Source organism: Triturus cristatus, chromosome 8, assembly GCF_964204655.1.
Source record: "Triturus cristatus chromosome 8, aTriCri1.1, whole genome shotgun sequence".
Lineage (NCBI taxonomy): Eukaryota > Metazoa > Chordata > Amphibia > Caudata > Salamandridae > Triturus > Triturus cristatus.
The window spans coordinates 1146538219-1146555505 of NC_140591.1; positions in this window are offsets into that span (position 1 = coordinate 1146538219).

The window sequence follows — 17287 nt, forward strand, 5'->3', positions numbered from 1 at the left end:
ATTCTATCCCAAGCACTACCCCCTACAAAACAGAAACACCACTGCACTACCCTAAACCATGAATCTGCCCCAGCATGACCCCCTACACTACACAAACACCACTGCACTACCATAAATGCTAAAACACTACCATCAGCACGACCTCCTACACTACACAAACACCACTGCATTACCGTAAACCCTAAAACACTACACCCAGCACGACCCCCTACACTACCCAAACACCATACATTACCTTAAACCCTAAAACACTAACCCCAGCACAACCCCTACTCTACACAAACACAACTGCACTATCCTAAACCCTAAAACACTACCCCCTACACTACACAAACACCACTGCACTACCCTAAACCCTAAAACACTGCCCCAGCTGTATCCCCTTCACTACCCAAACACCACTGCACTACCCTAAACCCTAAAACACCACCCCCAGCATGACCACATACACTACACAAACACCATGGCACTACCCTAAACCCTAAAACACTACCTGCAGCAGTACCCCCTACACCACCCAAACACAACTGCACTACCCTAAACCCTAAAAAACGACCCCAGCTAGACCCAATACACTACCAAAACACCACTGCACTACCCTACACCCTAAAACACTACCCCAGCACTAACACCTACACTACACAAACACCACTGCACTACCCTAAACCCAAAAATACTACCCCCAGCATGACCCCTTACACTAGACAAAACTATTGCACTACCCTAAACCCTAAAACACTACCCCCAGCACAACCCCCAACACCACCCAAACACAACTGCACTACCCTAAACACAAAAACATTACAACTAGCAGTACACGCTACACCACCCAAACACAAATGCACTACCCTAAACCCTAAAACCCTACTCCCAGCATGACCCCTACACTAACCAAACACCACTGCACTACCCTAAACTCTAAAACACTACCCCAGCACTACAGTAAACTCTAAAATGATATCCCAAGCACTACCCCCTACAATACATAAACACCACTGCACTACTCTAAACCATAAATCTACCCCAGCATGACCCCCTACACAACACAAACACCACTGCACTACCCTAAATGATAAAAAATACCACCAGCACAACCTCCTACACTACACAAACACCACTGCATTACCCTAAACCCTAAAACACTACCCCCAGCACGACCCCTACACTACCCAAACACCATACATTACCCTAAACCCCAAAACACTAACCCCAGCACAACCCCTAGACTACACAAACACAACTGCACTACCCTAAAGCGTAAACACTATCCCAAGCACTACCGCCTACACTACAGAAACACCACTGCACTACCCTAAACCCTAAAATACTGCCCCCAGCTGTACCCCCTTCACTGCCCAAACACCACTGCACTACCATAAACCCTAAAACACCACCCCCAGCATGACCACGTATACTACACAAACACCATGGCACTACCCTAAACCCTAAAACACTACCCGCAGCAGTACCTCCTACCCCACCCAAACACAACTGCACTACCCTAAACACAAAAACATTACCCCCAGCAGTACACGCTACACCACCCAAACACAACTGCACTACCCTAAACCCTAAAACACTACTACCAGCATGACCCCTTCACTAACCAAACACCACTGCACTACCCTAAACTCTAAAACACTACCCCAGCACAACCCTCTACACTACCCAAACACCACTGCACTACCATAAACCCTAAAACACCACCCCCAGCATGACCACGTATACTACACAAACACCATGGCACTACCCTAAACCCTAAAACACTACCCGCAGCAGTACCTCCTACCCCACCCAAACACAACTGCACTACCCTAAACACAAAAACATTACCCCCAGCAGTACACGCTACACCACCCAAACACAACTGCACTACCCTAAACCCTAAAACACTACTACCAGCATGACCCCTACACTAACCAAACACCACTGCACTACCCTAAACTCTAAAACACTACCCCAGCACTACAGTAAACTCTAAAATGATATCCCAAGCACTACCCCCTACAATACATAAACACCACTGCACTACTCTAAACCATAAATCTACCCCAGCATGACCCCCCACACAACACAAACACCACTGCACTACCCTAAATGATAAAAAAATACCACCAGCACAACCTCCTACACTACACAAACACCACTGCATTACCCTAAACCCTAAAACACTACCCCCAGCACGACCCCTACACTACCCAAACACCATACATTACCCTAAACCCCAAAACACTAACCCCAGCACAACCCCTAGACTACACAAACACAACTGCACTACCCTAAACCCTAAAATACTACCCACTACACTACAAAAATACCATAGCACTACCCTCAACCCTAAAACACTACCTCAGCACTCCACCCTACACTACCCAAACACCACTGCACTACACTAAAGCGTAAACACTATCCCAAGCACTACCGCCTACACTACAGAAACACCACTGCACTACCCTAAACCCTAAAACACTGCCCCCAGCTGTACCCCCTTCACTGCCCAAACACCACTGCACTACCATAAACCCTAAAACACCACCCCCAGCATGACCACGTATACTACACAAACACCATGGCACTACCCTAAACCCTAAAACACTACCCGCAGCAGTACCTCCTACCCCACCCAAACACAACTGCACTACCCTAAACACAAAAACATTACCCCCAGCAGTACACGCTACACCACCCAAACACAACTGCACTACCCTAAACCCTAAAACACTACTACCAGCATGACCCCTTCACTAACCAAACACCACTGCACTACCCTAAACTCTAAAACACTACCCCAGCACAACCCTCTACACTACCCAAAAACCATTGCACTACCCGAAACCCTAAAACACTACCCCCAGCACTCCCTCTATAATATCTAAACACCACTGCTATACCCTAAACCCTAAAACACTACTCCCAGATCTAAACCCAAAACTACACAAATATCACTGCACTACCCTACTGCACTACCCTAAACCCTTAAACACTACCTCCAGCATGACCTCCTACACTACCCAAACACCACTGCACTACCCTAAACCCTAAAACACTACCCCCAGGCACGACCCCCTGCACTACCTAAACACCACTGCACTACCCAAAACCCTAAAACACTAACCCCAGATGAGCCCCTACACTACACAAACACCACTGAGCTACTCAAAACCCTAAATCTATCCCCAGCACGAACCCCTACACTACCCAAACACCACTGCACTACCCTAAACCCTAAATCTACCCCCAGCATGGCCCCCTACACTACACAAACACCACTGCGCTATACTAAACCCTAAACACTACCCCAGCACGACCCCTTACACTACCCGTACACCACTGCACTACCCTAAACACTGAAACACTACCTCCAGCATGGCCCCTACACTACACAGACACCACTGCACTGCCGTAAACTCTAAAACACTACCCCCATCATGACCCCCTACACTACTCAAACAACACAGTACTACCCTAAACCCTAAAACACTACCCGCAGCAAGACCCAATACAGTACACAAACACCACTGCACTACCCTAAACCCTAAAACACTACCCCCAGCACGACCCCCTATACTACCCAAACACCACTCCACCATCATCTACCCTAAAACACTACCCCTGTACGAACCCCTACAATACACAAACAACACAGCACTACGCTAAAGCCTAAAACACTACCCCAGCACGACCCCTACACTACACGAACACAACTGCTCTACCCTAAACCCTAAAACACTACCACCAGCAATACGCCCTACAGTACACAAACACAACTGCACTACCCTAAGCTCTAAAAAACTATACCAGCAAGACCCCCCTACACTACCGAAACACCACTGCACTACCCTACACCCTAAAACATTACCCCAGCACGAACACCTACAATACACAAACACCACTGCACTACCCTACACCACTGCGCTACCTTAAACACTAAGACACCTCCCCCAGCATGACCCATTATACTACACAAACACCACTGCACTACCCTAAACCCTGAAATACTACCCAGAGCATAACCCCCTATACTACACAGACACCACTGCACAGCCGTAAACCCTAAAACCCTAACCCAGGCATGACCCCCTACACTACCGAAACACTGCCCTTAACCCAAAAACTCTACCCCAGCACTAATGCCTACACTACTCAAACACCACTGCACTACCCTATACCCTAAAACACTACCACCAGCAAGACCCCCTACAGTACACAAACACCACTGCACTACCCTAAACTCTAAAAAACTATTCCAGCTAGACCCCATACACTACCGAAACACCACTGCACTACCCTACACCCTAAAACACTATCCCAGCATGAACACCTACAATACACAAACACCACTGCACTACCCTACACCACTGCGCTACCTTAAACCCTAAAACACCTCCCCCAGCATGACCCATTACACCACACAAGCACCACTGCTCTACCCTAAACCCTGAAACACTACCCTCAGCATGACCTCCTATACTACACAGACACCACTGCACAGCCGTAAACCCTAAAACACTAACCCCAGCATGACCCCCTACACTACCGAAACACTACTGCACAGCACTGCCCTTAACCCGAAAACTCTACCCCAGCACTACCGCCTACACTACTCAAACACCACTGCACTACCCTATACCCTAAAACACTACCACCAGCAAGACCCCCTATAGTACACAAACACCACTGCACTACCCTAAACTCTAAAAAACTATTCCAGCAAGACCCCCTACACTACCGAAACACCACTGCACTACCCTACACCCTAAAACACTGCCCCAGCACGATCACCTACAATACACAAACACCACTGTACTACCCTAAACCCTAAAACACTACCAACAGCACGACCCCCTACACTACACAAAATCGATTGCACTACCCTAAACCCAAAAACACTACCCCCAGCACAACCCCCAGACTAAACAAACACCACGGCACTACCCTAAACCCTAAAACAATACCCCCATCACAACCCCCTACAGTACTGAAACACCACTGCACTACTCTACACACTAAAACACTACCACTGTACGAACCCCTACACTACAAAAACACCACTGCACTACCCTAAACCCTAAGGGCCCGATTCACAGAACAAACTTAAGACTAAATCCGAAACTTAGTACCAATCTCATATTCACAGAATGCACCTAGTACTTCTGGTATTCACAGAATGAACTTACTACTTTTGCTATTCACAAAATGAACTTAGGACTTTTGCTATTCACAGAATCCATTTACGACCACTAAACTTACGTCCGCACTCGGGCCGGAATTTCCGCACCCGGAGCGGAATTTCCGGGCCCGGAGCGGAAAGACCGCACGCGGGCCGGAAAGTCCGATCCGGACGCGGAATCTCCGCTCCTGGGCCGGAAACTCCGGCCTCGGGCCGGAAATCCCGCTCCCGGGCCGGAAAATCAGAATTGGGACCAGACTACATTAACTGTTGCCATTGATCATTTGAGCCAAGGGGAAACACCTGTTCAAGTCCCTACCATCCCCCACCATGCATCAGCTGACGCACTCCAGCCAATCCCAGCCAACAGCTCCAGTTAGCCATCATGTTGCTAGTGCCTACCATCCCCCACCATGATCCAGCTGAAGCCAATTAACACAGATTGACCAGCAGCAAAACACATTTAAAAGCAGCACACAGTGAAGGAACAGGTTTGGCCACACACAGTTTGTATTTGCAAGCAGAGACCGGCTAAGAAAAATGGAGCTCCTGAAGAGAAAGAGGAACTATACAGCAGAGGAGACCACCATGCTTGTGGAGTTCATTGTCAGGCACCACAAACGCCTCTATGGACTCCCACCCTACTGCACCAGTGGGACACAGAAGGCAGCCCTGTGGCAGCAATTAGCCACTGCTGTCACAGCATTGGGGGAGGAGAGGCGCACTGTCCAGGACCTTAAAAAAAAAATGGCAGGATGAGCGGCTGAGGGTAAAGGAGAAATACTCCAGGATTGAATTACAACGGATCCTCCCAGCCGCACACTCTGGACCACGCATCCGCCTCACCACACAGGAGGAGGATATCCTGACAACCATACACCCCCACTTGGTCCATGGGCTGCCTGTCAGTGACGTCCGCTACGTGGTACCAGGTAAGTGGGATGAAAAGATAAAGTGCATGAATAGATTGTCTGTGTTGCACTGTCAGTGTGAATAAGGAAGTAGTCCAAAGTGTATAAATTAATCCGTCAGTCAGAGACTCCTGTGTCACCCTCTGTATGTAGCACTACAAGTCCCAAAATCCTTAGTGATGGAAATGGCAAATCCCTCCCCCACTTCAGAAAACATGGCCACTGTCCAGTTGCATTAATACACCAGCCCGCTAAGTAGCAATTGACAAATAACAGCAGAGATGCTCCAGTAACAATGCCAAACCCAATCAAACTCTTGTGCAACCGCGGATGCGTCACATTTACAATGCGGGGCACTGTGGCGCTGGGATAGACAGATGGGTGTCACAACTGATGGCATTAGGGGGATGCTCTGCTGGAGTAGTGTTGCAAGTGTGACGCAACTCCAACTATGTCCATGGACCGCCTACACCTAACGTTCAGGGCATCTCATTACAGGTGCCTCAAGCTGGTTTAAGTTTGCATGGCAACACCCTATGAAAAGTGACTACGTGAAATGCCGTCGATTACAATGCATCACTTGTACGAGGCATAACCAAATAAACACACACCCTGCCTACATCACAGCTGATGCATGTTTAATGTTGCGCAGGACCGCACACCGTGAGGCATCCCCATAGATGCATAACATTGTGAATAAGTCTAAATGTGTCACCTGTATTACCCCACCGCTGTGTCACAGAAGTGACGCAACTGCGGTGTAAATGTATTACAAGGGGCGTGGAAACATGCCACTAAATCTCAAAGAAGTAAATCACCCCGTGCAAGCTTAAAGCACAAAGCAGAAGGTGAGAGAACGATCTGGTCCAAAAGTCAGACACCTGTTCTGTTGTACATTTCCCACCCTGCCACGCCATTACGACCCCAATGCACCACTGCTCCTACCTGCCCAGTCAGCAGCAGTACTGCATAACACTGTTACCATGCAGAAAAAATGGGGAAATCACAGAAATGTTCCACAAGCACATATTCCAGATGTTTAGTTTTCTCTCTTCTCACCCATTGACACATTCAGCCAGAGCACAGACAACTGCCGCAGCAGAGGTCCCTGCATCGACTGGGAGGCATCGCCTCCGTACACCCTCACCGACTGGTAAGTCAAAGTGGCCAGGAGATGGTCAAAATGCATACATTGCCAGGAGTGACCGAGGGACATGTAGTGCCCACATATGAAAGTCAACCAGAGATGTACAAATAGCTGCATTACTATTGGAGTAGTCAATGGACCTCCACCTTTAGCTAATTATAATTGTGAACAGCTAAAGACAATATATTACATGTCTTGGCTCATCAAACATTCGTAATTGCGGAACATGACATGTTTTACAGCAACAGGCCCAGACCTGGGAATCCAATCCTGTTATCGAGTGCCACAACTACTCAAAAGGGTGCCCCCACTATGTTGTAATGGTGTCTGTAGTCGTAATCAATCAAAGTAATTGACTGAAATATGGCAATGATGAACAAGTGACATCCCAGGGTCATTAGTATTGACAATGCATACACTGTCCAACTTTGAATGTTTCCAATATAGATCAAATTCCCAGTCCACAAAGCTGGTCATGTACCACTTACATTGTCTGGCTTTTGTGTTGCCCATCAACAAAACACGATAGTGGACCTCACATCAGGATCCGTAGACATGTCATTGTGATATAGGTTGCATCCAGGTAGTGGGCCCATTCGAAGTTATGTGGGAGCAATCATGATATTACGTATAACACACGAATGCAACGCTGGTGCCCACAACTGCTTGTGCTCATCCTTTGTGCCAGAAATCTAGTGCATCACATGTGGCTGCCGGAATGTTAAGTAGCAAAACACACTTATAATTGTAGGTACAACGAGGTCCTCCCAGAATAAAAGACACACACTGACTTCTGCTACAAGGTTGGCTGTGACATCTGTTCAGGGCCCACACACTGTTCCCGTGCTGGGCCAAGGGAGGGGGACCCAAGAATATATCAGGCTGACTGCTCATGAAATGTGCCTTTCACGTCCGCCGTATGTTGCATGTGTATTACAACACTGTTGTTCTGCATCACAATATGCTCACATATGGCATTTGAACCCATGCAAGATCAGACCCTGGTGGCTAATGAAAGGATGGCACAAAATGTATGCCAAGTGAGTGCAGAATGGACATTCAATAGTACCATGAGTCATATGAAGTGACCAAAACACAACCGGCTTGCAATTTAATGATAGGAAACACCATGATGACAATAGCATGGCTGAGGCCAACACTGATGCCAGTAGTGTACCTTTGAGATGAATGTAGGGGCTGCTAAGGTGAATCTTCATGCAGTTACACCTGCTGAATGACTAGGCAGAAGAGCAACACGCTAATCCAGTGCAGGCAGAAGGCATCAAAGCCTCTCAGCCTATCCGCAATGTGTGAGTATAAAACAAATGTTACATTCCGCTTGCCTCCTCTCCTACTGTATTCACATGTATAGGTGAGTGTTTGACATATGAGGTTTGGATGTCTGCTGTAAAAGACACCAATCGTCGTCAGCTAAGTAGTACCATGATCTGGGAAATAGAGTACGCAAAGAGAGGACACTCAAAGGATGGATATAAGACATCTGTGTTCTCTCATACAAATATGTGTGACTTCAAGCGTGGGGAAGCACAAATGAGCAACATCATGTCCCTGACTATTGCAAATCTCACACATGAAACCCTTTCTGACTTGACAACAAACAACATGAGACTCTGGAAATATGTAAGTCTGAATGGCAAAGGTGATAGCAGTTTAATGGGGAGGAATCCGGGTCATTTATCCCTTCCTATCAGTAATCTTCTCATACATGTGTGTCTGTTGATGTGTCATCTTATTGATGTCACTGCGGTGTGGAGGGAACGGCTGGCAACTGCTGCATGTGAGCAGGTGCCCAAATGTAAAGTTCAGGAGCTAAACATGCTGCACATAGTTCTGGATTACCCACAAATAGTCATTGTGAATGACATGTTGGCTCAGAGCTACCATCTGTGGTTGCAAAATATAGACCTGTATGTCTTATCACAGCTGCTGACCAGATTACACCCCAGCAGCATGCACCATCCCGGGGACTGAATGACATCCAACCCTCGCGCAGCCGTCCTTCAGGTAATTCTAGCATGAGGTGTCTGTTGATGTGTCATCTTATTGATGTCACTGCTGTGTGGAGGGAACGGCTGGCAACTGCTGCATGTGAGCAGGTGCCCAAATGTAAAGTTCAGGAGCTAAACATGCTGCACATAGTTCTGGATTAACCACAAATAGTCATTGTGAATGACATGTTGGCTCAGAGCTACCATCTGTGGTTGCAAAATATAGACCTGTATGTCTTATCACAGCTGCTGACCGGATTACACCCCAGCAGCATGCACCATCCCGGGGACTGAATGACATCCAAACCTCGCGCAGCCGTCCTTCAGGTAATTCTAGCATGAGGTGTCTGTTGATGTGTCATCTTATTGATGTCACTGCTGTGTGGAGGGAACGGCTGGCAACTGCTGCAAGTGAGTAGGTGCCCAAATGTAAAGTTCAGGAGCTAAACATGCTGCACATAGTTCTGGATTACCCACAAATAGTCATTGTGAATGACATGTTGGCTCAGGGCTACCATCTGTGGTTGCAAAATATAGACCTGTATGTCTTATCACAGCTGCTGACCGGATTACACCCCAGCAGCATGCACCATCCCGGGGACTGAATGACATCCAACCCTCGCGCAGCCGTCCTTCAGGTAATTCTAGCATGAGGTGTCTGTTGATGTGTCATCTTATTGATGTCACTGCTGTGTGGAGGGAACGGCTGGCAACTGCTGCATGTGAGCAGGTGCCCAAATGTAATGTTCAGGAGCTAAACATGCTGCACATAGTTCTGGATTACCCACAAATAGTCATTGTGAATGACATGTTGGCTCAGAGCTACCATCTGTGGTTGCAAAATATAGACCTGTATGTCTTATCACAGCTGCTGACCGGATTACACCCCAGCAGCATGCACCATCCCGGGGACTGAATGACATCCAACCCTCGCGCACCCGTCCTTCAGGTAATTCTGGCATGAGGTGTGTCACAGGCTTCGACTCCAAAGCCATGACAGAGATCCTGATTCCCCTCTGCATGTAATCATCAGTTGTTGTGTACAAAGTGAAATACAAATCAGGAGTGTCATGTGCCTGTCTGACAATTGGTGATGCAGATAATTGAGAATGTTGTCACTTCCCTCTACAGCTGCTGGTTCAGGGACAGCTAGGCCCGTGAGGAGACAGGTCCAGCAGGTGACACTAGGGGGGAACACCAAGGGACAGAGAGTTGTGGCTGGAGCTGGTGAGTTTGCCTGTATCTGTGTAACACCTCAGTGCTATGGTGTGAGCTGTCATTTGTGGTGGTACCCTACACAGGTCACATGATCCTCATCTGTTGATGCAAAGTACAGTTGATACAAACCCTTGTGTTGCACCACATGTCATACCAGGTCAATCCCTAATATGGTTGCAACCACTGTTCCAGGGGATGCTGATGATGAGGATGACAGGCCTATGACCAGTGCGGGCCGACGTGGAATCAGAGGGGAGAATCCCCTGATCCTCCAAGCTGTGATGTCAGCTGCAAGCACTGTTCAGGAGGAGGAGGAAGAATTTCCTGAGGACCTCTACTTGGTGGATGATGAGGACTACATGTCTGACAATGATGATGCCAATGCGCGATATCGTACCAGATTGGCTAAATCGGTCAGGGCATCAACTCCTCTGCCAAGCAACGTCCCTCCGCCTCCTCCCAGGCATGCCATGGCCTGTCCCCAGACTCGAGCAAACCAGTCACAGCACACACGCATCACAACACAGACATCACTCCCTCACAGTCCTCACGTCCAGGACCAACATGGTGGTTCCCCTACCCACTCTTCCCTAGACAGTGTATCCCTGCCATCCTCTCCACCATCTGGGGGTAGTACCAGCCCTGTTGTGCTGCCGGAATCCCCTGGGCACCATTCACCTGCCCACAGGCTCCCACCTCCCACCCCACCCCCTGCCGTAGGACCTGCACATCCCATCCATGGCAGACAGCTGCAGAGAGGGCCTGCACCTGGCTGTGATGACCAGTGGGAGCAGGACTTCTTCCGACAGCAGAGCGATGTGAGGCAGGACATTAGTGCCATAGGGGCTACCCTGTCCGACATGTCGGACTCCCTGCAGGACATGGTCCACTTCCCTCAGGCGGTGGAGAGGCTGAGCCAAGTGTTGGATAGAATGGATAGGACTTGGCAGGACATGTCCAGAAATATGCGAGACATGCTATCCATCCAGAGGGAAGAGAGTGCAAGACACCATGCCTTGGCCATGAAGATGATGGAGGGCATATTGAGAGTGAGCCAACCTTTCCCTTCACGGTCAACGCAGGGAGGGGAGCCATCATATCTGCCCACAGGACAGCACATCCCCACACCTGTACCAACTGCACACCAACACAGCAAAGGGAGACATCCACACCAGCGGCCTGAACTGGCACTCCCAACACAACCCCCTGTACAGGTACTCCCACCACCTGCACAACCACCACCAACCCCTGTACAGGCACTCCCACCACCTGCACAACCACCAACAACCCCTGTACAGGCACTCTCACCACCTGCACAACCACCACCAACCCCTGTACAGGTACTCCCACCACCTGCACAACCACCAACAACCCCTGTACAGGCACTCCCACCACCTGCACAACCACCAACAACCCCTGTACAGGCACTCCCGCCACCTGCACAACCACCACCACCTGTACAGTCATGCCCGCCACCTGCCCAACCACCACCACCACCTGTACAGTCACTCCCGCCACCTGCACAACCACCACCACCACCTGTACAGCCACTCCCACCACATGCACAACCACCAGCAACCCCTGTACAGGCACTCCCACCACATGCACAACCATCAAGTGTGCATACACCATCTGCCCCAGCACATGTGGATAACCCTGGACAGTCCCTTGGACAGTACCCACCTCCACGTAGGCGGCGAGCCAGACCTGAGCACTCTGAGCGGTCATCCCCCCACAAATTGCGGCGTAGCACTCACTAGTGACAGGAACCCAGGACAATGTGATCACGTGATTGTGTGTGCACCAAATAAACACCTACCAAAAATAAAAATCTGTTGTGTATCATATCCTGTGTAACGTTGTAGGTGGCCTCGAGATGTGAGAAGGTATGTGTATGTGTGACACAGTTACAAGTATAACCCATCATTGCAACCAGCCATTATGTGCATAGCAGATGACTCACCAAATATGTGTCCATATTCAGAACCAGACATTCAGAATGAAGTCAAACAAGTGGAAGTTATTAGTATTCCGAATTGTATTTTAAGAAGGTACGAAAGAACAACCGTCCGTTTGGAAGGGAGAAAGGAAAACAAATGATGATCTTAATGCAGAGGGAGATGGGAACCTGGATTGGGGTGGGGCAACAAAAATATAACACGTCAGGGAGCGTCAGGGAAAACAGTCTATTTACAAGGGGAAAATGAAATAATTGTTCACGTCAAAAGTCAAGTGTCCTTCTGGTCATCCTCTAGGACCACAATGTCCAGATCCTCAGAGTCCGATGCAGGCACACGTCTGGCGGGTGCAGGAACAGGCACCACTTGGGTTCGTGCCACACAAGGAGTACGGGGGGAAACAGTGTGGGCCAACGGACAGGGGGGGACATTGACAATGGTATGGGAAGGGATTGGGGAGACAACAGACGAGATGGCTGCGGTCAGTGAATTGATGCTGGTGGTGAGGGTGGCCATTGTTCGGAGCATGTCCTCTCGCATCATGCGTACCTCCATACACACTTGTAGCTGGATGCGAGCGGACATGTCTGGCTGACCCTCACACATCCACATCAAGTCCACTGGCACAGCCACAGGAGGAACAACACCGGGAGGGGCCTGGGGGGAAAAGGAGGGATGTGGTGTCTGAGGTCCGGAGCCAATGATGTTGGGGAGCTGGCGGCTACAATGAGGGGGACTGGTTGCAGGGGATGCAGCTGGGTCCCCCGATGGAATGGGGAACTCTAGAGGTAGGGAGGGGCTGATGGCAGGCCCAGATTGTTTGTTGGCCTGCCCCGAGGACACCTTTTCAGGGACCACAGGTGAAGAGTCCTGAGGAGAGTAGCTCTCCAACACCTCATGGTCCGAGGTGTCGTGTTCACCCCCCCCCGATTCAATGTCTGCTGCCTCCACCCGGGATGTGGCACCAGCATCAGGGTGTCCCTTGTCAGTCCGGGTGGGCGCAATCCCCTTGCCTCTTGATGTTGAGTGTCGCTCCTCATCCTCCTCTTCCTCGCTGGTGGAAAGAGGGTGTAGCCGACGCCGCACTGGTGGCCTCTTGCTCCGGACCTGGTCCTGCTGCCCTTCTGTTTCGCCAGCTGTGCCTGCTGAAATGTAAGCAAAATCCGAATGTTATGTTTGTGTCATGCAGGACGAGACACATTCATAGGAGCCAAGGTCAGACTTATTTTCCTCTGATCACACTCAATAGTTGTCAGTGTCTATGAGCTGACATTACGTGTATGTTCACCGTCATTTACTGGATTGAGTCTGACATGGCCATCTCACGTGGATTTGTGTGGCTTACACAACTGTATTGGCCAACCCTCAACCTGGCATTCTGGTGATCTGTGTGTCCTGCCACAGCTACATGTGCAGGTTCCAAAAGCAGTCCACCAATGGAGAACATGAAGTTCCGAATCTCAGATTATGGCCATTCATAGGGAGTCGCAGCTATTGAAGGTCTGGACAAGTGTCATCTGCTTTGTAGCATTGTATGGGACACGACAAGTGGCGAATGTGGGTCACACATGCACTGTGGCCTATTTCTGTAGCTAAATTGTGAGTCTAGCCTTTGGCTGTCCCCACACATGTACTGACAATCCAGTGGCACATATTGGCTTTGGTGACTGATATGGTAATGCAGTACACCGCTGAACACTGGGGGAATTTAGTGACAGCTACCTGTACATGTGAAATGTGAAACAGGCCACTGAGGCTGAGACGTCTGTCAGTGGACACCCCTTGCAAATTTAGAAGCGCTTAAGAGTGATGCAAGGATGTCAAAGTCTGTCTTGACTCCATGGCACATGATGTTTTGTGACAATTGGAACCCAAACTCTAAAAATGCAATGCAAGTCATAGCATCCAATACCCTTTGGCCTGCCATGCGCACACTGGACAGTGTCTGTACCATTGCTCATCCAATGCACACATGATTTCCTAGTGCCAATTGTAGTGGTGCGGGAAGAGCTGATTTCAGTACAAATGCACAATTATGGCTCATTTAGCCAGTTGTCATGACGAGACTCCAACTCCCAAAATGCACTCTGCCCTGTACAGTCCATATGCCACAGTGTGCCTTTTTAAGCTTGGTGACTGCTGCATGGACACGGAATCTGTGAATGGAGGCATCGGACACACAATGGTACAGCACTGTTTCACTCACATCATACTCCCAGACACATTTAGCATATGATGCACTTACCATGTCCCTGCTGCTCATGCTCTTCCAGCTGAGCATGGAGGGTCGGCCAAGCTGATCGCAGGACCCTCCTGTACAGTGGGGATAGGCGAGGACGATGCACATGGTGCTGGGAAGACTGGCCCACCAGCTCCTCAGCCTTGTGCCGGGCCCACCGTTTTAGGTCCTCCCAGTGCTTGCAGCATGCCCTCGCACTCCTGGTGTGGACTCCCACTGCACTGCAGCGCTCGGCGATGTTGGCCCACAGCCTGGCCCGGGCTGCATTGCTCAGCTGGTGTTCAGGGTCCCCATATAGCTGATAAAATTTGGCCAGCACCCCCTCAGCCAAGATGTCCAACTCACTTTCAGTGAAAGGGGGTGCCTTCTCTTCGTAACCCTCAGCCATTATGGGGATAATAAGAAGGATGAGAGCAGCAGGATGTCAGAGGATCTGTCTGTGATAGAGGATGACTCAGAATGAACACAAAATGGCTGCCAACTATTTCCTGACCCGGAACATATAATTCCATACAGGAAATGTTTGACAGGGTGTGGGAGGCAGGAAATACATCACAGGAAATAGTTGGCTGCCATTTTGTATTCATCCAGATCCATCCACAATCTGGAATCAAATCTACTGCCATCCTGCTGTTCTGTTGTGGATAAAAAAGAAAAGACAGTGCATGTGAGAATTATTTAAATGTGACAAGAGGGTGAAGAGACCATTTCAAGACATTTCTACAGTTTCTGTTTCAGTTTCTCATGCTTTGCATTATGGTACATGTAGTCCATATTAGGTGCTCATTTGCAGAGTTGTGTGATGTGTTACGGAACATTGTGTTTGAGAAGTGTGGATATATCACAGACACATGGGGGCAGATTTACGGCTTCTGGCGCATCTCTGCTAATCAGCAGAGATGCGTCAGAAGAGTTGCAATGCATCTGCCCCTCTGTGCGCCAACACAGGTGCGCCGCATTGACAATTCGGTGCACCGTGGTGCTCGGATGTGCAGATGCGGGACGCATCCCCCGTTGGAAAGGCGGCGCATTGCTGGAGTTGCGTCGCATGCACAACGCAGCTCCAGCAAGGCTCGGGGGTGCCCTATCCCTATGATGCTGCGTCAATCCTTACGCCTGCTTCAAGCAGGCGCAGGGTTTTGACGCAGCATGGCCTTAAAAGTGACTGAGTGAAATATTGTAGATTTCAGCCAGCCACTTTTATGAGGCGTTCCTGCGCCGGAATCCCCCCCCTGCGCCAGAACGCCTACATGTGGCGCAGGCCTTTACAACATGACGCATCTCCCAGATGCGTCATATAGTACATACCCCGCAGCATGGCGCTGGCTTTGCACCGCCGCTGCGTCACAAAAGTGACGCAACGGCAGCGTGAAAGGGCCGCAAGTCCCACATTAATCTGCCCCATGGTGTCTGATTGACCCATTGCATCACTCACGTCGTGGGCACATCATTTGTGGGGGAGTCACATCTGTTGATGGCACAGGGCCGACAATGCTATGGTTATGGCCTTTTCTGATTAAGAAACCCATCCTCATGAGGTCCGGCTGTGTCTCTCAGTACATGTATCATCTTCTATCTGCGGCTATAGATTCTTTAGGGACATCCACTACACTGATCGCTGACATGGGCACATGTGCTGATGCAGGCTCAACCTTTTGACTACTGTCAAGAGCTGTGATTAACATGCAGTTAGTGTGGCTTGCAAAGTTGCCTCAGGAAGGAATTTATTGAGACAGTCGTGTATATCCAAGTTTCATCATTGGCAACAGACAGCAATCCACATTTAGTCCATTCCACTACAGGTTGCTCATGTGAAAAACGTGGCAACAAGCTGCTCACGGACTTGCATGCCCTGACCTCGGTTATGTGCCATGGCCCGGTTTCCCAGATTCATAGGTAGCCGAGGTTCCAGCGGTATCTGTAAGCCATGCGTTAAGGCAATGTTGTGCAAGACACAACAGGCTAAAATGATCTTGCACACTACTTCTGGGGAGTACTGCAGCACCCCCCCTGTACGGTCGAGACATCTGAATCACGACTTCAACAGACCAAAAGTGCGCTCTATGATGGCTCGAGTCCGTATGTGTGCCCTATTGAACCTACGCTGTGGTACAGTGTCTGCACGCCTGTAAGGGGTGAGGAGATGTGGGGTGAGTGCACACCCAGCGTCACCTGAGTAGAGGGGAAAGGGCAGTTGGTTAGATTTCCCTCTTTGACTTGCACAGGACATGATCTATACTGTATTACATGCATTGTCAGGTGGGCCCTGTATCTAGCTTTATGATACTTATAGTACAATGGTTAATGTTGGGGGGCATTCAGACATTTCAAAAACACATATTCCTCCTTTCTAACGCTTGGTACTTACCCAGTAGCCACATGTTGCCAAATTCTTCCGCAGCCATCCGCCGGGCAAGAGGTGACATGCGGAATATGAAGCTGTCATGGGTACTGCCGGGGAACACCGCATGCACATCAATGAACCTCCCTCTGGCATCACAGACAGCTTGCACGTTGATGGAATGCCATCGGTGTCTGTTGCAGAAGATGTGTGCAATGTGGCGGGGTGGCTGAAGGGCCACATGGGTACAGTCAATTGCACCCAGCACACGTGGAAATTGTGCAATGCGAAAGA